Below are 23,923 nucleotides of genomic sequence, written 5' to 3' on the forward strand. Positions count from 1 at the left end.
CAATGCACATCAGCCCAGCAAACCTGTCCCTCGGCTGAGATCTGGGTACAGAGGGGAAGTGACAGTTGCTGCTCCTATTGAATAGGAACAGAGAGAAAGCCGGGCTAGTCTGTGTACTATCAAAGCCAAAAAGCAGTCCAGGAGCACTTCAAAGACTGACACAATAATTGATTAGGTGCTGAGCTTCCATGGGACACAAAAGCTCATCACCTCATAAATTATTTTGTGAATCTTTAAAGTACAACTGAACTGCTTTTTTCATAGAATCACAGAATCATAGAACACTAGGACTGGAAGGGACCTCGAGAGACCATCGAGCCCAGTCCCCTGCCCTCATGGCAGCACCAAGTACTGTCTAGACCATCCCTGATAGAGATTTATCCAACCTGATCTTAAATATCTCCAGAGATGGAGATTCCACAACCTCCCCAGGCAATTTCTTCCAGTGTCTGACCACCCTGACCCTTCGGAATTTTTTCCTAATGTCCAACGTAAACCTCCCTTGCTGCAGTTTAAGCCCATTGCTTCTGGTTCTCTCCTCAGAGGGCAAAAAGAACAAGTTTTCTCCCTGCTCCTCATGACACCCTTTTACATAACTTAAAACCACTCTCACGTCCCCCTCAATCTTCTCTTTTCTAAACTAAACAAGCCCAATTCTTTCAGCCGTCCTTCATCGCTCATGTTCTCTAGATCCTTGATCATTCTGGTTGCTCTTTTCTGGTCCTCCTCCAATTTCTCCACATATTTCTTGAACTGCGGTGTCCAGATCTGGACACAATACTCCAGCTGAGGCCTAACCAGCACAGAGGAGAGCGGAAGAATGACTTCTTGTGTCTTGTTCACAATACACCTGTTAACGCATCCCAGATTCATACTTGCTTGTTTTGCAAGAGCATCACACTGTTGACTCATACTTAACTTGTGGTCCACTAGAGCCCCTAGACCCCTTTCTGCTGTAGTCATTCCTAGACAGTCTCTGCCCATTCTGTATGTGTGAAGCGGATTGTTCCTTCCCAAGTGGAGCACTTTGCATTTGTCCTGATTAAACTTCATCCTGTTTGCCTCAGACCATTTCTCCAATTTCTCCAGATCATTTTGAACTTTGACCCTGTCCTCCACAGCAGTTGCAACTCCTCCCCCAGCTTGGTATCATCTGCAAACTTAATAAGCGTACTTTCTTTGCCAATATCTAAACCGTTCATGAATATATTGAACAGAAAAGGTTTTAGTTTTGGTTCTCATATGACCACTTTGAGTATTATTTTTAGATGTAAGGAATGTGCCAGCAGGAGCTCCGTATTGCTGAAGGGTTTGTGGAATGTGTCCTTTAGAGAGCGTCTGCATGAAAATGCAAAGGTGTGCTTATGTAATGCCTTGGAAACAAAGCCTGATCGGAACTGGCAAAGCAATGAGCCTTTGTCTACAGTAAACATGTTGTTGTAAAGTCACAATTTAGGCTATCACCCAGTGTAAGAACTGAGGAGTCTCATCAATGCTTGAAGTTGTTGTGAGGGTACAGGACAGTCATCTCTGCTGTGTAAGATATGGATTGCGCAGGGCTCCCTCCATGGAAGCATTGTGAGGTAAAATCCAGGGAGAGAAAGGGGATCTTGGGAAAGGCAGTGGGGCAGGTTCTTGAAGCAGTCGGCAAACACACTTGAGGGACCTCAGTTCTGCCCACTCTGTCAGTGTTGCTCCTGCAGTTGTTTCTTCTTTTGTGTTTGGGCTGTTTTTTCTGTCAGTCACTCTGCTGCCAGGGAGATCTTCTGTGGGGCAGCTGCCTCAGCCCTTGGCATGCTGCTACTCAGGGATGCAGCTCCTGCTATGGGGAGTCTTCTCCATGGGGCAGCTGTCTCTTGGTCAGGACCCCTGCTGTGAGGTGGCTGCTGGGAGACTTCACAACCCTTGTTTTCAGCACATTCTGTACCTAGAGGGTACAACCATCCTCCACTCCCCTTTGTCTCTGTTGTGTCATCTCCATCTCTGGTGCCTCACTGTGAGTCAGCAACACGCCATCGAGAAGGAGCCCTGAGACAGGAGAGAAGCTCCCCCGACCCTAGAGGTTGGTGTCTGGTATTTGCCATAGTTCCAATCTCAGTGGGACCTGGTGGTGCTCTACAGTAAATCTCGTCTTCTCCAAGGGCTGGGCTAGTTTGTCCCCAGGGGTACCTGAGTGAGGTCTTTTCCCCCCTGCTGCATGAATGAGGCCCACTGGAGCCAGGTCTCGGGTTGGGCTGGCTCGTCAACCTGAGTGCAAAAGGTTGGGGCCCCAGAACTCACCAGTGTGTGTAGAGATAGATGTGGTCTGAGGTTGTGTTTCTCATGGCTTCTCCTGATGCCCTCACAACTGGTCCTGGAGCTGCCAGGCTATTCCTATTGCACACATGGCGCTTAAAGGAAGGAGCATCAAAACCAGGCTAAAAATTCAGGAAACAGAAGGGGAGATGAGAAGTCCCAGGCTGGAGCCCAGCTCACCTGTCCTCCTCTGGGCACCTGGAGGTGGGGCAGCTGGTACTGACACCTCAAGGGGAAGGCTCAAAAGCCACAGAGGGCAGTGTAAGAGGAGGGGAGGACCATGACTGTATGTGGCCTGAGAATCTTCATAACGTCTCTGAGCCAGGCTGCTCCCCACCACCAACCCCTCACAAAGGACACCCCAAAACAGCATGTGGTCTGCAGCCAGCATCACAAGGTGGGAGAAAATCAGCCAATCCCTCAGTGAGGTCTCATAACTGTGGGGCTCATTTCAGCTGTGGGGCAGGAGATGTGTCCTGAAGAGGCTCTGCCCCAGCTGGAGACAAGTACAAAACAAGCCAGAGTTTGCCCAAGGTTAGGCACAGGCACATGGAGACCTGCCCCAGGCCTTGTGTCTGGTTCTGCAGATCAGTCTATTGCTGTTGGGGCAGAGAGGAGATTGTGACATTCATTCCCCCTAGGGCAAGTGTCTGTCCCTTTCCCAGCTGTGTACTGCACAGCTCAGGAGCTGGGAGAGACCAGAGCCCCTGAGCCAGCCTTGGGAACAGGCCCTTCCCTTACAGGCAGCTGCCCTATCACTGGCTGCAGCTGAACCAGGGCTGCCCACTCCTTGCCAGGGCATAACACAGGTGAGTTTCGCACTGTTGGGCTGACATAGGAGACAGGCTGGGACCAGCATCAGCCAGAGCAGTGACCACACCCCAGGGTCAGCATTTCCCCCAGGCACAGACTCCTCTGACCTCTTCCACACACTGGTCACAGACAGCCCCTGGGCAGTGTCTCAGGGCCTGTGCTGCTGTATTGTCCTGGTTCCAGGATGTGGCTAAAACACAGCCCTCGCTGTGAGCAGGAATTGAACCTGCACAGGGAAACCCTACTTGATTTCTAGTCCAACGCCTTAACTGCTCAACCATCACAGCTGTGAGACTATCTCTGCCCCCAGGCCAGAGACCCTGGTGAATGCTCGGTGGGCCGAGGCTGGTCAGGAACACTGCCAGACAGCTGTGGTGGTTTGCTGCCCTCCCCTTTCCTCAGCCCTGGCCCTGGCAGTGTCCCTGGAAGCTGTGTGCTTGGGCGGCTGCTCAGGAGAGATGCAGGTGCTGCCTGGCTAATTAGCAGAGCCCCACAGGCAGCAGCCGGTGTTTCTCTTGGAGGTGCAGATCTGCCCAGGCCTTGGTGCACAGAGCAAAATGTATTCTACGTCCCCAGGGAACATTCGAGGGAACTGTGGCCCTGGGGCAGCAGATGGTGGGGGAGGAGGATCCTTCTGCCCGGTGAAAGTTCAATGTAAAATTGGAATAATCACAGCTTTCTAATTCAGAAAATATTGTTGCAACAAGGTGCAAATAGAAGAACATTTTCATTTCATTTCATTTTGCTCCCCGACCAGACACAGCAGTGGCTGTCAGTGACCACACCCTGGGCAGTGCCGTGGACAGAGGCAGGCGGTGGTTGGTTCCTGGCATGGGTCTGACTCCGACTGGCTCCCCAGCAGTGCCTGCAGCCTCCGGCTGGCAGTGCGTGGGGTGAGGGGAGCCCCACATGGATAAGAACCTAAGAACGGCCGTACTGGGTCAGACCAAAGGTCCAGCCAGCCCAGTATCCTGTCTGCCAACAGTGGTCTATACCTGGTGCCCCAGAGGGAGTGAAGTGGACAGGTCACGATCTCTCTCCTGCCATCCATGCCCAGCCCCTGACAGACAGAGCCGAGGGACAACATTCCTTCCCAGCCTGGACCGAACCTCCATGAACTGATCGAGCTTTTTTATCCCTGCTGTAGCCCTGGCCGTCCCAGTCTCCCCCAGCAGGGAGAGCCGCGGGGCGGCTGTGTGCCAGGTGCAGAGCTTCCTGTTAGTTGTTTTACGCCTCCTGCTCATTCATGTCATTTGGTGGCCCCCAGTTCTGATATGATGGGAACAAGTCAATCATTTTCCTTGTTCACTTTCTCTCTCCTCTCTCAGACCTGCTCTGACCTGGCTGGGGGAGAGCCCAATCCTGTCTGGCCATCGCAGCAGGGCGCTGGGCAGCCCCACACTCAGGGACAGAGCGGCCCAACGGGGGTGTCTGAGAACAACACACTAGGGGCACAGAGGGTGGGTATTGTCCTCCCCCGGGACCATTGTACCTCCCCCTCCCCCAGCTGGGTCCATTGGACCTCTCCTTTCCCTCCCTGGAGCTATTGAACCTTCCCCTTCACCCACAGGGGCCAGTGTACCTCCCCCGCACTGGGACCATTGTAGCTCACCATGCTGGGGACACTGTTCCACCCCTCCCCTGCTGGGGACATTGTACCTCCCTCCCCCACAGGGACCATAGTACCTCTCCCTCCCCCTGCCTCTTGGGCCACTGTATCTCCATCCCTGCTGGGGCCTTTGTGCCTCCCCCCACTGGGATCATTATAGCTCATCACTCTGGGGACAACTTACCTCCTTCCCATGCTGGAGCCATTGCACGTCTACCCACCCCCCAGGGCCATTGTACCTCCTTCTCCCCCACTGGGGCCATTGTACTTCCCTTCCACTGGGGCCCTTGTACCTCCCTCCAACTAAAACCCTTGTACCTCACCCCACTAGGAGTGCTGCTATGGAGGAAGAGGTTAATGGAGGCCAGCACTGCGTTGGTTCATCTCTGAGCGACTGCAGAGGGCCACGTCCATGCTAATCAGAGCCACAAAAAAGGGGGCTCAAAATAACTGATCCGGTCTTCCTCTGGAGAGTGGCCGCACAATCCCCACTCTGAGGAAGGAAAGGGCCAGGGACTGAAAAATCCAGCACCATGAGGACAACGGTTTCAGAAAAAGGGCCCCTGAGGCATCTACCCACATTCTGGCTGTGGCCACACTTGGCCAAAACTTTGAAATTGTCATGCAAATGGCCAAATCAAAGAATACTAATGAGGCACTGAACTGAATGGTTAGCACCTCGTTAGCATTCGCACGCTTCTGGCTGTAGCACGCGTAAAGTGTGGCTTTCAAACGTGTGTGGCTCTGCACAGCTATATGGGGGGTTACTCATTAGTATTCTTGGATCTGGCCATTAGCATGGCCATTTTGAAGTTTTGGCCAGGTGTGGCCACAGCCTTATTTCTGGAAGACTCTTTTGGCAGAGGTGCTCTTCCTCATCTGGGAGAGGGAGACGGCTGCCAGGGAAAGTGCTGTGTACTTCTCATTTAACATGGGAGGAAAGTATTTTGTGTGGAGCTGCCCTGTGGGATTTTTCAAATGAGCCCCAACTTTGCCTTAAAAACCTGCTGATGTGTAGACATAGACTAGCATGTGCTTTTGCAATAGTTTTTGAAAGGAGGGGCTCTTCTGAGGGATGCTGTGGAGCATCTACACACAGAACACAGTCTTTCAATAGGGCTTCAATGGGGCAAATTGAAGAGGAATTTGGACAGAACACGGTGCTCCTTTAAAAATCCCTCCTCCCTTCCCCTTCCAGGAAGAGCCCCTTCCCTGAAAGGCTCTTTTGAAAGAGAATGAATGGAGATGAGCTGTGCGTCGCTCTTCTGAAAGAGGGGGTCCTCCATGGTGCTGGCTGACTGTCACGCGGAGATGCCTCTGCCAGCACAAGCAGGGCTCTATGGTCAGTGTGTTCAGCTACATTAAAAGATGCAGGGACCCAGAAACCCCGTGGGTTGAAGCTGAGAGGGTGCTAGCACCACAGACAGCACAAGCTCCCACCAGGATACCATCCAGTGCACTCTATGGCTCCCCAGAGCAATCCTGTGGCAATCCATGGCCAATGACCTGGAGCCTTGAATCCCCCAGACCCTCCCCTTCAACCCATCTGAGAGGTTTCAGAAACCCAGCCAGGAGTGAGGCCAAGGCCAAGGAATTCTGGTGCTCTGAGGCGATGAGGAGTTACTGCTCCACATGACAAGCTGGTGCCAGGATGCTGCAGTTTTCAGCTACCTCTTGACTAGCCTGAGCTCCAAGGGACACCCCACCCGCAAAGCAGACCAACGATGGAGCAAAATGAAGGAACTGTGGCAAGTCGACTACCAAGCCCATGATGCTGCCACCATCTGCCCCACCTCCAGGAGCTGAACAGCCTCCTGGGAGCCACCTGGGATACCACCAGGTCAGATGGAGCCCAAATGGATAAAAGGCTGTCTGGACACCCTCACACAGCCTGTGACCACCCAGCTGGCCCAGCCGCCCACTCTCTCACCAGCCACTTCTACAGCCCCTGCCCAACATGTCCTCCACAGTGTCCCACAGCTCTCCCCACACATCCGCCCACAGTCCCTAATGTAGGGAATGTGGCAGAAGGAACGCAATGGTGCTGAAGGCTGGGAGGGACGTGTCTCCCAGTGATCATTTGCATGAGAATGCAAAGGTGTGCATGTGTGATACCTTTTCAGGCAAAGCCTAATGGGTAGGAAGTAAGCCATGAGATTTGGTCTATTGTAAACATGTAGTTGTAAAATCACAATTTAAGCTGACACTTAATGTGGGAGTTGTGAGATCTCACCAATGCTCTGGGTTGTTGTGGGGGACAGGGCAGTCGCCATAGCTGTAGAAGACATTGATTACACAGGACTCCCTGGCTTAAAGCATTGGGAGAAAAAAAAAAAAGGGATGTTGGTTGGGCAGGTTTGTTGATTGTTATGTTCCTGTGTTTGTTTTGTCTCTATAGTTATAAGCCTGATTACACTTATTCTCTGCACCTGTTAAAAAATAGATTTGGCTGCTCAGGTGTTTGTGAAAGCCTATGTAAAAGATACCTGGACCTAAAATCATAGAGTGGCAGCTGAGGCCACACAGAGCAGAAATTGCATGGTTCTGTCTAAGAGCAGTTCCAAGCAGTGGGGCTGGGTGGATCATGATGGAGGATGGTTGGTAGGAGGAGCAGAAGGCTATGACTGGTGGCAGCAAAGGGAGGCTGCAGACAAGTGAACAGCTAGTACTGCCCTTGTGATATATCTGTGGACTCTGGGTTCAGGACTGCATGGCAGAAGGTACATCCTGTAACCGTGTGTGGGGTAAAGGACCAAGACCCCAGCAAGAGACTGGGTTCTACTGCATGTGGGGATGGGATCTGGGTGAAGGGGGTTTGTCTCTTCTTTGCTTAGATACACTGCATCTGTCACTGTAACCTGGGGTAGGTTATGGTCATTAAACAAGCCATTTCTATCTCAGACTCTGTGCTAGTGAGGTGGTGGGAGAACTGCCTTACAGGCACCCAGCACGGGGGTGAAATTGTTCCAGGCCACTGGGTGGGGGCTCGAGCCAGCTGGTTGTATCCTTGACAGGAAAACCCCACAAGAGTTGAACCCGGCCTTTCTGGCAGGCATCTGGCATTAATAGAAGGGTTACGCTAACATTGCTGCCCTGCTCCCACCCAATCTGCCCCCAACCCCTCCCTCCTTTCTTGCAGCCCCCAGTTAACCCAAGCTTATTGGACCCCTCCCTTGCCCCCACCTCCTCATAATCCCAGCCTAACCCTGGTGGGAATGTGGAGTATGGCCCCATGTCCCTTCCCTAAAGACCTCTCACAGTTCTGTTGCCCCCCCAGCCCTGCCCCTGGACCTTATGTCTGAGCAAATGCACACCATGAGTAGACACAAGAAACCTCGGTGGACGTGCTCTGCTAACAAGCTGGGAAGCATTGGAATCTCTGCTGAGCACTCACACAAGCCCACACCTTACACAGAACACCAACTGCGGCTGCAGCACAAATATGGAACTTGCTCAAGTTGGTGATTTTTCTCCGCAAGTCTCTTTTTGTAAGGCACCAAAAAGGGGATAATTTCTGGTACCCCTCAGGGTTTTCTCGACCAATTAGGCCTGATTTTGGATAGGACAATTTAGGTTCCTTACTTCAGGAATGTGCCAGTGGGAACTCAATGCTGCTGAAGGCTGGGAGGAATGTGTCGCCCAGAGATCATTTGCATGAGAATGCAAAGGTGTGCATGTGTGATACCTTGCAAACAAAGCCTGATGGGTAGCAAGGAAGCAATGAGCTTTTTCCAATTGTAAACACATTGTTGTAAAATCACAATTTATACTAACACTCAGCAGAAGAATTGTGAAATCTCACCAATGCCCCAAGTCATTGTGGAGGACAGGGCAGTCGATGTAACTGCCTAAGACATGGATTGCACAGGGCTCCCTGGTTTAAAGCTTTGTGTGCGGGTGGGGTTTCAGTTAAAGTATAATGCAGTTCTTTGTGTTGTGTATAAGTTGGTGCTCTGTATATGCGTATATGTAAATAAAAGTTGTGTTTGATCAACTTTTTTTGCCTGTTATAAAATAGAGTTGGGTATTAGTGATTTTCTATGAGGCTGTGCTTTTATAGATATCAAGAGCTTAAATCAGAGGCTTTTACTTCAAGCTTGACCCACATGGACAAACAGGTGGCATCACCAGTGGGCAGCTGGAAGGAGAAGTAGAAAGTGGACAACTGGCGCATGGCTGGTAGGAGCAAGCAGAACACTGGACGGGAGCAAAGGTGACATGAGGGAATGCATCAGTGTGAGGTGTCAGTGCCCACATGGACTGGACCAAGTCATAAGCGGGGCATTTGAATTCGGAGGTGCAGAGAAAGTCCGGTGTGTGGCTTGACTGTATTGGACTGGTGAGCCTGAGAGGCCAAGGGCATTGCTCAAGGCAGTTGACCTGGGCCAGTTACTTCGGGATTGGTTATGAACTCTGGGTGTGATAAATTTCCCAAGCTGTTGCTAGTTGACTTTTCTGCCTCTTTTCTTAAAAGTCCTTTTCTACACTCAGACTCTGTGCTTGCGCGTGGGGAAGCATTGCCTGTGCGAGGTGCTCAGGGGGTGTGAGAATTTCCCAGCCTACTGGGTTGGGCTCAAGCTGGTTCTGCGTGAGATGGATGAAAAGGAAGCCCTAGCTGTTGAACCCAGCCCTGGTTGCTCCCAATGCCCTCCGTCAGCAGGGTTCCACTCTATATGAGGTCTTGGACCGGGGGCTGCAGCCAGGGGAGCGTAAGAGGGAGAGCAGGAGATGGTGCTGCTGAAGAGGTGCCCGTGAGTGTACTATGGGCTGGTGGGAGTGAAGTGAGTTTTCTGGACTGTGTGAAGTTTGATTCTGATTGGGGGTCATGTCAGTGATGGTGTCAGGTGGGGTTGTGTGTCTGGGAGGGTTTGATCCATTGTTCCCTTGATTGCCTTTGATCAGCCTGAGGCTCAGCCTGCCCCCGTGTGGCTAAGGAGGAGGAAGACCTGAGCTCAGTGAGCAGCTTTAAAAGCCAGCGGCAGAGCAATAGGGGAGGGAAGGAAACAGGGAAGTGTAAAAGGGAGTTTGATGGAATCAAGTTAATCCTTTGGCTCTTTCTCAGCCCCTTGATGTTATGAAACTCCGCACAGCAGTTCCATCCCCTGTGTGAGCAGAGAGGGACTGAGCCTGTTTTCCTTTCTCCCCCTCAGGGGGCTGCAGGCACCACAGACAGGCGTGTGGCTCCATCCCCTTTCCATAGCCTTGTTCTGGCCACAGACTGAGCCCATATAACGAACCCAAGGCTCAACTGCAAGGTGGGGCTGGTGACACAAGGGGATACAACCCCTTTGGTGCATGATTAAGCCTGGCATTTGTGCAGTCCTCAGAGCAGAGAGCAGGAGCTTGGTACAGATGGGGGGTCTTAGCCACTTGACTGTGTGGCTGCACTGCCAGAGTAGGAGGTTCGCCGTCACTTTCCCAAGAAGTTCATGTCCGAATTATGCCTCAGTCTTGCCACTGCTCTCACAGAAACCTGGAGCAGGGGTGGGGCAATGTCAGGAGAGACATTGAAAAGAGGCCAGTTGGGGATGTCAAAGAAATCAAATTGATGTCATTAGTGGGATTTGAACCTACACCTCTTTTTAGAAAGCACAGTACTCATAGAAGGTGAAGCCAATATATCGAATCAGGTGCTTTCACCCACTCAGCCATCCTCACAGAGCTGAAAGCAACACTCATGCTACCCTAGTTTTCTTTAATATTTTATGAGTCAGGTTGACAACTTTCTGTACCCAACTGCAGCACGTCCCTGTCAACACCCAGCAGCCCTTCTCCAGCACAGCTGGTTTTTACACACAATCACCCTGACCTAATACTGGGACGTGCTTTGGCATTAGCTGAGAAGAAACCGCCAGTTTGCCGCACTGAGGGGTGGAATTTTTCTGTGCTCATATTTGCAAAGTAGGTGGCAACCAAGCACCCAAGAGATGGGAGCTCTTATTGGCTCTTATTCTGCCCCATCTTTAGATGATAAAGTTTCATGAAAGGAAAGAAACCACATTGAGGAGGAAGGCAGCGCTCTTAAGGATTCTTCCAGAAATGAGTTGGCCCCAGAGAAGAAAAAACAAGAGAAAAGAGCACTGTTCCTCAACAAGTGACTACTTACAGGTTAGCCCATAGTGGTAACCACAACACTGCAGCGCACACTGACAGTTTGGTGCTTTTCTGAAGTGTTCTCAGGAGCCAGTGCATCAGCCAGATTCTCTTTGAAGAATGGGCAAGCAAAGGGCACCAAGAACTTTTCAAAACTTTGCCAATAACAATGGTGCAATCGCATCTCCAATTTCCTTTTTCACAAGGAGACGAAACACAGCCAGACCTTCCAACCATCAATTTTCATATCCACTCATTGTTTCCTGCCACTGCCCAGGGACTCCTTCAACAAAACAGGAAACCAAAATGCAAGACCATCAATGGCTTCTCTTCTAGCCACTGCTTGCACCCACAGCACTTCGGAGAGGCAGACACGGTGTTCCCAGGCTCCATCCCCAGTGCACAGGAGGCCCAGCAGCACAGTCACAGCCCTGCCAGCTCAGGAGAGGGAGCAGATGGAAACAAGGCATAAATGCAGAGCACATTAAGCTGGGGGAGAAAAGTGTCAATTAAGCACAAGCAGCTGCTCCTCTTGTGTAATGGACAGCACTCAGGACTCTGACTCTTGCAGTCTGAGGTAAACTCCTCAGTAGGACTGCCTCAGTTTCCCCTTCCACACAGCAGTGCAGGCTTGTTACGCCTTTGCTGCTCTACGCAGCTCTACGCCTGTGCACGGGTAATGGCTTATGAGCTGCAGGTCCTGTGACTTCTCTGCTCCTGTTCCCAGAATGTGCAAAAGTTCCCCCCAAAATCATCCATGGTACACACTGTGAAGAGGTTTACCATCATGCCTGCCCCACAGACAGCCACAGGCCCTCAAGCAGGACCAATGTTTATTGAACACAACTATCATCTTCCCCTTCTCAATAAGGCTTTTCCCAGAACACGTTTGAACCCTGACTCTCTTGCCCTTCTGGAAGTGAGTAACATGAGATATGAGCTCCACATTTCCTTACCCTCACCTGGATAGGTGTGTCTTATTTATACCCCCTGTGCACAGCTGGAGCGAATGCACAAGGGCATGAAGCTACAGAGCACCCAAGGGGGAGAGTCAGCTGGTGAGAGGTTTTCTTCTCTCCTTGGGCAGGTGGAAACAGAAGTGAAGAGAAGAAAATCCTCTTCTACATTCCAAAGATGATGGAAATAGCAATTGGTAATGTAGTCGCTTCTGCTAGAGCTGAGGACAAGAACAGTCATTTGCTACCAAAGGCCAACATGTCAGTGAAAGGTGTGAGCAGATTGCTGTGTGGGATGAGACAATCAATGCAAGAAGAAAACTGCCCACTATGGGCTTTGAATCCATGACACTGCATGGAAACAGCTCATTCTCAACCAATAGAGCTAGCCAGGCCCCAAGAAAAAGCTTTCCAACCTTCTGTCACACAGTTGAAGGAGTTAAGTTTGTAAAAGTCAAATGCATGTGGCAAAGTGTTCACAAGTGCCTGACCAAAGTGTCTCCCTTGCCCTCAATTGGGTGCTTAGGTGTCTGTCGGGAGACACAGCTTCAAACTCCTCTCCTGACACACCCACTTTTTGGCCACAAGAAACAGCCTCAGTTCAACCTCTCCAGTCACATGAGAAAAGTCCGTGCTCAGGATTTCTCTCAGAGGCCCTTTCCCGCCCTCTCCCTCTTCAGCTCCTGTGATGTGAGATCAACCCTCCTCCCTTGGCCTCTGGGAGAGAACTGCAGCCAGCTGGGTGTGTGCTCCTGGAAAAGACTTCATGCGAAGAGCAGCAGCTGAGGTGGAGAGGGCAGAGCTGGGTTAAGTGAAAGCAAAGGAGTGATGGTCCTTTGGGGGTTTGTCTATTATCAGAGCTGTTCAATCCATAGGACAAAGGGGGGTGGCTGCACTAGAACCATAGAACAGGGATGGAAGAGACCTAAAAAAGCCATTAAGCCCAGCCCCCTGCCCGAGGCAGGACCAGACCCATCAGATCAGCCCCGCCAGGTTTTGTCAAAACGAGACTTAAACACCTCCAGAGGTGGAGACTCCACTACTTCCCTGGGGAGACCGTTCCAATGCTTCACCACCCTCCGAGTGAAAAAGTTTTTCCTCATGTTTAACCTGCACCTTCCCAAATGCAACTTGAGTCCATTGTTCCGTGTTCTGCCATCCGTGACCACTGCGAACAGCCTCTCTCCAGCCTCTTTGCAGCCTCCCTTCAGTAAGCTGAAGGCTGTTATCAAGTCCTGCTTCAGTCTTCTCTTCTGCAGACTAAACCGTCCCAGTTCCCTCAACCTTTCTTCATAGGTCACATGCTCCAGCCCCCTAATTATTTTGGTCGCCGCCTCTGGACCCTCTCCAGTGTATCCACATCCTTCCTATAACTGGGGGCCCAGAACTGGACACAGTACTCCAGATGCGGCCTCACCAAACCTGAATAAAAAGGAATAATCACTTCTCTGCATCTACTGGCAACCCTCCTCTTGATGCGACCTAATTTTCCGTTAGCTTTCTTGGCTACAGTGGCACACTGTTAACTCATGTCCAGTTTCTCATCCACTTCAGCTCCCAGATCTTTTCCTGCAGAACTACTACTGAACCAGTCAGACCCCAGCCTTTAACAACGCTTGGGATTCTTCCGGCCCCGGTGCAGGACTCTGCACTTGTCCTTATTGAACCTCATCAGATTTTTTGCAGCCCAGTCTTCCAATTTGTTGAAGTCACTCTGGACCGTAGCCGTACCCTCCAACATATCTACCTCTGCCCCTAGCTCATTGTCATCCACAAACTTGCTGAGGGTGGAATCCAACCCCTCATTCAGGTCATTGATAAATATGTTGAACAGACCAGGCTCCAGAACTGAACCGAAGTGGAACTCCACTAGAAACCGACCGCCATCCCGACATTAAGCCGTTGATCGCTTCCCACTGGGCCCAATCTTCTAGCCAGCTTTCTATCCATCTTACTGTCCATTTATCCAATCCACATTCCTTTAACTTGCCATCCACACCATCTGTGAATGCTGAAGTTGCCTCCCATCAGGTCTCTTGATTGCTCCCTGCCAGCCACTCAGCCTGTGTCCTTTTTTTTGGGCCTCTGCTCATAGCAGCCAGAGAGGAAGGACAGGCTCCCTGGCCAAGGCTGTTGGTGGATGGTTTTTGTTTCACTTAGAACAAAAGTGTTCCCTTGGCTCATTGAAAGGTACCGCAGGCTGTCTGATTGCTGGCACTCATAGGGGCAGGGAATGCCAGGCTCCAGGCCAGCCATACAAGCAGGAACACATGCCAGGACACAAATGACATCCTGTGTTTGTTGCTGATTTCAGCTTGGAAACTTTTGGCATAACCAGTGCTCCACAGAATCTCCGCTGGCTTCCTCTGAGCCTCCCCTGCAATGCCATCCACCTGTGTGGCATGTGCCATGACACATGGATAGGCCAACCTAGAGAAAGTGGTGGTGAGAGGCCCTAAGAGCTGCCTTTCACTAGCTCAGCGGGTGGAGCAGTGGACTTTCGGGAACTCTCAGCAACTTCTGTGTAGTTGACTGGATGAGAGTGGGCACAATGGGGTCTTTTTACCCTCCCCTTGCTGAGGAAGAGCAAGAGAAGAAATGAAAAGCCTTCAAGCACCAAGGTGTCTGGAAAGGTCTGACAACGTCCTTTTCAGGAGCATTTGCCAGCAGCAAGGACCGACGTAGTCACTAATTGCTCTGGGGCCTATGTTAGGAAAACCTCTGCTGAAGCCTGGGGTTGAACCAAGGACCTTTAGAACTTCAATCTAATTCTCTCCCAACTGAGCTATTTCAGCAACTGCTCAAAAGCTATCACCTCACTCTTGGAAATGTTTTTCTCAGCTATTGTTGCCTTTGCGTGTGTCCTTGAGAGGCAGGAGGAATATTGGCAACTTCCTTCTACTTGAGTTCCTCTTTTGCCCCATTTCTGCCTTACTTCCTGGTTCACCCAGTGGCCGCAGGGGACTGCAGGATACTGATGGTAAGGAAGAAGATGGGATCTGACCCTTTCACCACAAGAGTATCTTACCACATCCTGGCCACTTAGCCTCAGGATCATTGTGTGACCGGATGGTGCCCAAGCTTTTGAAGAGGGACAAGAAGTAAACAGGGCCACTCGTGTGTAAAGGCCAAGAGTTACAAAGCAAAGCAACCCCAGGAAGAGTCTTTGAAGAAGTGACCCATCGGGATGAAGCATCCAGAGGTCCTCAAGTGCTCTCGGCCATTCTCCCTGTTGAAGGAAAAGATCCAGGATCATTGAACCATGGAGATAAATGTGTGGTTGTGCAGATCATGTCGGAGAGAGAGCTATGGTTTCTTCAACCATGGGATTCTCTTCTGGGCATACACGTTGCAAGGAGGAGATGGGATGACTTAACAAAGAGAAGATTCAGGGGCAGAAAGAGTCCCAGTATGGGGTCAGGAACAAGGTGAGTGGGTTAAGAGAGTTGTTCCCAGGCAGAGGAGTTAGCTCAAGTGGTAGAGCGCTCAAACCCTTGTCCTGGTATAAGTGAATAACACGAATTCAGAGCTCCTCCTTGCCTGGCTATGTGTAGATCATTTATAGGTCCAGGGCACAAACGGAGCTGATGTGGAAAGACATGACACGACAGAGTGCTGAGGAGGACAGTGAGCTGGCACAGGGTTTTTTTTTGCCCTCTTGGGGCATATGGGGATGGAACTGAAGAGAAGAAAATCCTCTTTTGCTCTCTGAGGGTGACAGAAACATCAGTTGCTCCTCTCCAGACCTGAGGACAAGAAGAGACTTTTCCTGCCTAAGGCCAGGAGGTCAAAGGAGACAGAGAGGGAGAGAGGGAGAGCAGAGCCCTGGCTGGGCATCTCCTGGGATCATGATTCTATCTAGTTCAAATAGTTCTTTTGACAAATGGGCTTCAAAACAGGTTCCATTGTTTGTAGATGCTGAATGTCCAAATAGCAGAGCAGTATTTCCAAACCCATGTTGTGTGTAGCTCTGCGATATCAGAATCGACAACTCTGGAATCCCTCTTCTGGAATCGCTTACTGAGGCAGAACTCTGCTGTGCACACACAGCCTTTGTGTCCCTCAGCCGTAGCCATGGGCAGCCACAGGGATGCTGTGGCCTCTGGAATAAGATCGGCGAGTCAGAAATTATGTTCAGACACAGGGGAATTAGCTCAGTTGGCAGAGGGCTCATTTAGCGTGCGAGAGGCTTTGGGATAAATGCCCACGTTCTCCAACAGAAGTGGTGTCTTTATTCCTTCTTTTCCAAGGCCGTGTCAGGCCGGGAGCGAAGCTTCTCCAGTGCCCTCTTCCATTTCCCTCCATTTTGCTCCCTGCAAAGAAACAGCCCATTTGGGTTCGAAAGCTGCTGGACCCCGGCCTCCTTGGCCTTAACGATTTCTCTTTAAAACAAAGGTTAACCTGGGTCATGTGCTATGATGACCTAATCTTTCAGATGTGACCAGTTCCCCATTTCTAGGGAGCTTCCAGCGCTGACCACAGTTTCCCCAGTACAGGAGTCCCAGGACACCTGTCCTCTGGGACTTCACTGGCCAAGAGCCTTCCCCAAGCAATGTGGACCATAAAAGCCCTGTGGTTGCCATGACAATCTGGGCACTGCAGTAGGTCTTCCGGAGGTGGGGGACAGTTTTTTACACCCCTGAGAGACACCACCCAATTGTCTAGCGCGGATCTGTGCAAAGAGTCACCCCCCTTGGGAGTTAAACCTCCCCAGCTCCTCTGCCGGACGGGATCTAAACTCCAGCAGAGCGAAGCAGGCCCAGGTGTGGCTGGCAGGACTCAGGTGTGGGCAGACAGCAGAGCTCAGGCTGAGGCAGGCCTCATGGCTTAGCTGGCTAAAACACCTCCCTTCTCAACAGGAACCCCTGGTTTCCTGTCCCAGTGGTGCCCAACTACTGCCCTTTCAGGAAACCTGCCAGGACATTGCACCACACGGATGTGAGATATAACCCCCAATGCCCATTCTGCTGGTTTCCAAGATGCTGACAGGGACTCGTAAGAGAGCTGCTGACACTTCAGTGCTCCTCTGCTGAGGTCCAGGGATCATAGATTCAAGTCTATTGGTCAGTAATTATTGTTTGTGTTCCTTCATGCTGGTCCCTGCGTGTCAGCAGCCACCCCACATGCTACTGGTGCCTGGGGGGTGGGGAGGCTGTTTGTGGCTGTGTCCTGGCCAGGGCTCTCCCCACCTTTGGTTCTCTGTGTTTTTAAGCCTCCCCATGGAGTTGTGAGCATTAGTTGCCTCCTGCTCCAGCTTCCCAGAGGAGGGGAGTTGTGGTGGGCTGCAGCCTGCAACTCCTGCTCCCTCCTGCTTTCCCCTGACTTGTCAGCCTGGCCCTGGGCCTCTTTCCTTTCGCATCAGAGGGACGAGGGACAAAGCTGAGTTGAAGTGCAAGGGCCAAACTTGCGGGCGTGAGGTGAAGCTGTGAGAAAAGCAATGCCTGAGAGTGTGTGAAAAAAGGGGAAGACTTTATCTTATTGTTACCCCCAATATGAGCAGCTGGCAGGACTCTGACCAGGGACGCCATGGGAGGGACCTGTGAAAAACATATCATTTGTCACAGAAGCTGCTCTTGTTTCTGTGCTGGAAATCACCTCGTCCTTAGGAGTTCTAAATCTGCCCTTCCCCAAGCAATGTGGACCACAAAAGCTCTCTGATTGCCAGGATGAGATGTGCACTGAGCGAGGTCTACATTGTACTGGGGGGGGGCAGTTTTTACACCCTTGAGTCATGGAGTGACACCACCGAATTTTCTAGCCAAGACCTGTCCAAAGAGTCACCCCCCTTGGGAGTTAAACTCCACAGGCTCCTCTGCCTGACAGGATCTCCACTCAAGCAGAGCTGAGCAGGCCCAGATGGGGTGGCAAGGAGTGAAATGGAGGCAGACAGAAGAACTCGTCTGGGAACAGGCACCATGGCTTAGCTGGCCAAAACACCTGCCTTGTAAGCAGGGGATCCTGGGTTCAACTCCCAGTGGTGCCTTGTTATCATCTCTTTTTGGGGTTGGCTACTGTTAGCAGACAGGACTGGTCCATGTGTGTATTTGATATGACCCACCATGTACATTCTAATGATATCCGTGATGCTGACGGACTCATAGCAGAGCTGCTGACAGCTCCTGGCTCCTCTACTAGTGGGGGCAGGGTTCTGGTGGGGGGGTGAGGCTCTTCCTGGGGCTCTGCAGGCCAGGGATCTCTCTGTCTTTGATACTGTGTTTTTCAAGCCCCCCCCATGGAGCTGTCAGCATTAGCAGCCCCCTGCTGCAGGTTCCCAGAGGAGGGGAGTTGTGGTGGGCTGCAGCCTGGGATGACTCCTCCCTTCTGCTTTCCTCTGACTTCTGAATGCTGGACTGAATGCTGGACTAATCTCGACCTTCACAACCTCCTCTGGTGAGGAGTTCCATTGGTTGGCTGTGAGCTGTGTGAAAAATGCTTCCTTTTTGGTTCTGGTTGAACTGATGTCTATTAATTTCATTCAGTGATGCTCGTTCTCGTGTTATAAGGAGTAAATGGTATTTTCATATTTATGGTCTTGTGAGGGGTGGTGTATTCAGAACCCCCTTTATGTTTCACAGGGCAGCGTAAACTTGCGGCCACAGTCAATAGTCCAAGTGCTGTCTGCAGGGCAGCCTGGCCTTGCAGACAGAATCAAGACAGCAAGGTCCTTAATGGATCGGTGCTTTGGAAGGGGTTATGGGGTCACAACCACAGACCCCACAGCAGGGACCTGGTTTCTGGCTTAATCACATGGCTAAGCAAGTCCAGCAGTCTCTGCAGCTGTGCCAGGATTGTGTTCCCAGCACCCCCACATAACGTGAAGTTTGCGTCAGTTGGGAACCGGCTGTTTTCCTGGCAGAAGGCCCCTTCTGCAGCCTGGGAAGCAGCAGGAGCATCTGAGCTCCTGGAGCTCCTTTTGAAAGGTAAGTCCTGGGGTTGGGGGGCAGCTGAGGTGGATTAAGCCTGGCTGCTAGTTGGGGCCGTGGCAGGGGAGTAGCAGGGTGAAGCTTGGGGTGGGTTAAAGCTGCAGATGGTGAAGTTGAGCCAGGGCCATGCAGGGGATTGAGCTGGATCTGAACGTGGTGGGGGTGAGTCAGAGCTGCACGGTGGGTGGTGATCCAGAGACATGCAAGGGCTTGAACTGAGACTGCACAAGGCCAGGTGTGGGGAGCCAGGGCCAAGGGGGTGGGATTTTGAGTTGTGTTTAAGGTGCATTAACCAGTGAAACCTAAACCTCCCACACACCTGAACCACTGAAACACAACCCCCACTCTGCCCCCTGCACCCTGAACTGCCAAAAATCAACCCCCCCACCAGCCCTGCAGCCCCAAACCTACACCTCCCACACACCTGAACCAACAAAACGTAACCCCCCTGCCCTGTGCACCCCGAACTGACAAAACTTCACCCCCCTGCCAGCCCTGTAGCCCCAAACCTAAACCTCCCACACACCTGAACCACAAAAACGTAACCCCCCCGCTGCCCTGTGCACCCTGAACTGCCAAAACTCAACCCCCCACCAGCCCTGCAGCCCCAAACCTAAACCTCCCTCACACCTGAACCACCGAAACATAACCCCCCCCCGCTGTCCTGTGCACCCCGAACTGCCAAAACTTAACCCCCCGCCAGCCCTGCAGCCCCAAGCCTAAACCTCCCACACACCTGAACTACTGAAACGTAACCCCCCCCGCTGCCCTGTGCACCCCGAACTACCATAACTCAACTCCCCGCATGTGACCACTATTATTCTAATGAGGTGCTGCATATGCATGGCAGAGCTTCATTAGCATCTGTTGAAATGGCTCATTAGTATCCCCCTTTTGAAAGTGTAGCCACGGCCTAAGTGATCAGCTCTTCTGAGAAAGTTTTGATATCGATTTCATACTGCTGAGAATTACTTTTTTTTAAAGCAAGTGTGAGGAGAGAGAATAAATCTGGTGTTTAAACATTTCTATGTTCTGAAGTTGTTGAAAGAATTCTCGTGTTCTGTTCTGCACACACACATTTCTTTGTGATAACCTGTTGCAAATGTTTAGGCTGGAGCCTGGTTCTGCTTTTCTACCTTTTTCCCCACAGCTACATCTGCAGTGGAGAGCTTTTTTTTTTTCAAAAAAGCTGCAGCTCTTTCAAAAAGTCCTGTGGAGCATTGACACACGAAGCCTGTGGCTACACTGCCCAGCCCTTTTGGAAGTGGCATGGAAATGTGGCCAATAGGAAATGCAAATGAGGTGCAGATTTAAATATTGTGTGTCTTAGTTGCAAAACCACTCAGGACCTCAGTTCTGGAAGATCTGAAATTGAAAGTCCCAGTTGTGAGTGCAGCTGCTTCCCTCTCCTCTAGCAGCTGAGCCGGTGAAGGACTCCCCCCAGTTTTTATAAGGGCCCCCACCTGCATGTGGCAGGGCAAGCAGTGGCTTCAGGATGCGAATGAGGGGAGGGCAAGGTACCACACAGCAGCAGGTCAAGCTCCTGTAGTGGAGTCGTTATTCCATTTACCTGACGCACAAAAGGTCCTTCCTTCAAAACCAGGCAGAAGCCTCAATGCTTCTGTTTTTCGAGCTCCCCCTTATGCCCACAAGGGCTCGTCTCTTTCTGCCATAACCTTTCCCTCTGATAAGCCCAGCGCCCCTGTGACAGGAGTTGAACCAGACCCTGCTCTGCAGCAGGAGAGCCCAGCAGGTGCATTGCAGCGAGTGCACAGAAACCGTGTCCCTGCACGTAACTGAAGGCTTTTCCCTCACTGATGTCCCTGGCGAGGAACCACAGAGCTGTCTTTGCCTCTCAGCCAACAGAAGCTGTGCCAGGCAAGTGCCCCTGCCCTCTCCCACACCTTCCCTCCCAGCCCCAGCCTGCTCCTGAACCTGCCTCCCACCCCAGCCTGCTCCCCATCTGCCCCCTCCCTCACAGCCTGGCCTGGCAGAGAAGGGGCCAAGCCAGCTGGAGTTGCTGTGCTAACGGAGCAGCTGGAAAGGAGCAGAGCATGTCAGGAGCAGACACAGAGGCTGCAAACCCTGCCGATGGCCGGCCATGGCCCTGGTCCGTATCCACCCAGCAGGGGCACATGGAGAGAGCCGGTGCAGGGCCCAGCCCCAGAGCAGAGACTGACCACGGCCGGGCTGTGCTGCTCTCAGGACAGGGCACAACAGGGCCCTGCTCACCCCAGCAAGCAGCACTGCAGGGTACAGGAGTGAGCGTAGCCCTGTTGGGCAAAACCTGCCCCTCCTGTGTCCCCGGCCGGCCAGCGAGTGGCAGAAAGGTTCCTGGCAGGGTGAAGTTGGGCCATACAAAAAGGTTCCAGGCATGTTGGGTGAGGTGGCTGGGGGGTGAAGGCAGCGGACTGCTAATCCATTGTTCTCTGAATGCACGTGTGCAAATCCAGCTCTTATCGAACCTTTCCAGTCACCAGCCGGCTGAGCTGTGTTGAGTTCCAGGCTAGTGTGTGACGCCACTTCCACTACAGCTGAGCCTGCCGCCTCCCAGCTCCTGTGCTGGGCAGACTCCAAGCACAGGCCATCTGTGTGAGGCTGAGCTGAGCTCTGGCCGCAAGGGGTGGGATGATTTCATTTGCCTCACAGACCCCAGGCTGTCTCCAGTGTGAGCCCAGCAGTGCTGTGTTCACCTCAGTCCCCTGCAGTGCTGCTGCCCGGGGAGAGCAGAGACCCAAACACTGCCAGGGTGCAGGGGTGCAGTACCCAGCCAGACATGGGGGCCAGGTGGGGGCAGCCCAGGTTCAGCTGCAGCCAGTGACATGGGCAGCTGCCTCTGAGGAAGGGCCTGTTCCCAAGGCTGAATCAGGGGCTCTGGTCTCTCCCAGCTCCTGGGCTGGGCTGGGCAGTGCACAGCTGGGAAAAAGAGCAGATACTTGCCCAGGGGAAAGAATGTTTCTCTGCCCCAACTGCAACAGGTCCTTCCACAGCACCAGCTACAGGCCCTGGGGCAGGTCTCCATTCAACTGTGCCACCCTGGGCAAGCCCTGAGTTCTTCTGTGCTTCTCAGCAGCTGGGGATGCCTCTTTGGGACATATCTCCTGCCCCACTGCTAAAAGGAGCCCTGCAGTAAAGAGGCCCCACTTGGAGACTGGCTGATTTTGTACCACCTTGTGATGCTGGCCTCAGCGTGCAGGCTGCTTTTGGGGTGGGTTTGGTGGAGGGGAGAAGCCAGGCGGGGGGGCTCTTTATGGAAGTCCTCTGGACACATGTAGTCATGGTCCCCCTTCTTCTTCAGCTATCCTGAGGTGCTCTGTGGCATTAGAGCCATCCCACGGATCTGTCACTACCAGCAGCTGCACCTCCGGGTGCCCGAAGGAGGACAGGTGAGCTGGGCTGCTGCCCGGAGCCATCAGGCCCACCAAGAGTGGGTCCATGTCTGGGAGGCCCTACGGGAGTACTTTGACTGGGGTGGTCCCAGTGAGCACCACCCAGGCCACCCCTGGTGCACCCCCTGCACACTCACACCACGGCCTGCACACTGCCCCCACCACCCACTGACCACCCCCACCACCCGCTCACCGCTCCCACATGTAACACGGGGGTGTGTGAAAATAAAACTGATTCCTTGTTAAACAGCCACAAAGCTCACCTCTGAGTATGGAACATAACAAACACCATCATAACTCAGTATGGACATGGGGGAAACGAGATACACTAACTATTTACATGGGGGGACGGGGCACATGGGACTGCCCAAGGGTGTGGGTGCTGATGGGCACTGGTGGCCGTGGCCTAATCTGTGGGCTGTCATCTGCCAGGCCCAGGCGTGCCAGGGTCATGCCCTGGGGGGTGTGTGCCCTGGGGGGTACGTGCCTGACAGTCCAGCGCCATGGTCAGGGAACGCCCGTTGGGCAGATGCCTGGCTGGAGCCGTAGGAGGGGATGTCCAGCACAAGCTCAGCCTCACTGTTGGACCACTTGGACGGTGGGTGACTGGCTCCTGCTCTGGCCCTGGGGGTGCGGGGCTGGGCTCCGGTCCAGACTCAGGCTCCACGTCCTGCTGGGGCTCCTCAGCCATGGCGCCAAGGAAGGCTGGGGAGAGGAGGTGTCGCTGGGGCCCAGGATGGCGATGAGCTCGCAGTAATAGGGGCAAGTAGTGGGAACAGCCCCACACCAGCTGGCCGAGTCCTGCGCCCAGGCGTAACCCTGCTGCAACTCCTTGACCTTACTCCTGATACGGTGAGGGGTGCGGGCAGGGTGACTGCGGGTGGTCAGGCTCTTGGCCAGCTGGGGAACACGTCTGCGTTCTGCTGCTTGCTCCCCATTCCGTGGAGCACCTTCTCCTCACTCAGAGCCTCAGAGGTCACGGAGCTCAGAGTCAGTCCAGGAAGTGCTCCTAACAGCCGACTGCCGCCATTGCGGACCCCACTATTTCGAAGTAGAGGGACGTGGAATGTCTGCACACGTCCTACTTCGATGTCAGATGTCGACGTAGGGCTCTGTTCCCATCTTCTGATAGGAGCTGCAGCTTTGACATCACACTGGCTCACATCTATTGCAGCTTTGAAGTAGCGTGTCTCACGTGGAGATGTGGCACATGCAATGTCGAAGTTGTGCTTGCGACTTCCATTTCGCTTTCTCGTGTAGATGCACCTTTTGTGCTCTTTCCAAATAACTACAAATTGCCCCGTGTGCCCTTTCCATGTGAGAGCCATCTAGTGACTGACACTCACCTTTCCACTGCCCTGGCGAGACGGGCGGCAGGAGTGAAGAATCAGAACATTCCAAGCAGAAATCTCCATCCCTCCATTGAACACAAACCATCACTGCCCCTGTCCAATAACACTTTTCCCCTCACACTTTTGAACGCGCAATCTCTTGTCCTCATGTAAGTGAATAACAAGAGCTCCTCATTTCCTCACCATCCCCTGGACAGTTGGAGCTGATTTGTTCACCCAGTGCCCACCTGGAGCCAATGCAGAAAGATGCGAAGCTACCGAGCACTGAAGAGGGACACTCAGCGGGGGAGAGGATTTCTTCTCTCCTCCTTGTGCAGGTGGGAAAAGAGACAAAGAGAAGAAAACCCTCTTCCACCCTCTGAAGATGATGGAAATACCAGTTTGTAGAAGAGACCAGAACAAGAACACACATTTCCTGCCTTAGGCCAGGACGTCAGGAAGAGCTGTTAGAGAATTGCTCAATCAGCTGAGAGCATTAGTGCAAGAAGGAAAG

General features: G+C 52.5%; 2 non-coding genes across 2 annotated transcripts; one reads left to right on the forward strand and one right to left on the reverse strand.

Moving 5' to 3' along the window:
- Positions 1 to 3,313: 3,313 nt before the first annotated feature.
- Positions 3,314 to 3,395, reverse strand: TRNAS-AGA (transfer RNA serine (anticodon AGA)). Its single transcript has one exon. It is a non-coding gene; the product is annotated as a tRNA-Ser (tRNA).
- A 14,280-nt stretch (positions 3,396 to 17,675) lies between these two features.
- On the forward strand, positions 17,676 to 17,749 carry TRNAT-UGU (transfer RNA threonine (anticodon UGU)). Its single transcript has one exon. It is a non-coding gene; the product is annotated as a tRNA-Thr (tRNA).
- The last annotated feature ends 6,174 nt before the right edge of the window (positions 17,750 to 23,923 follow it).

The sequence above is a fragment of the Carettochelys insculpta genome, chromosome 7 (genome assembly GCF_033958435.1).
Source record: "Carettochelys insculpta isolate YL-2023 chromosome 7, ASM3395843v1, whole genome shotgun sequence".
Classification (NCBI taxonomy): domain Eukaryota; kingdom Metazoa; phylum Chordata; order Testudines; family Carettochelyidae; genus Carettochelys; species Carettochelys insculpta.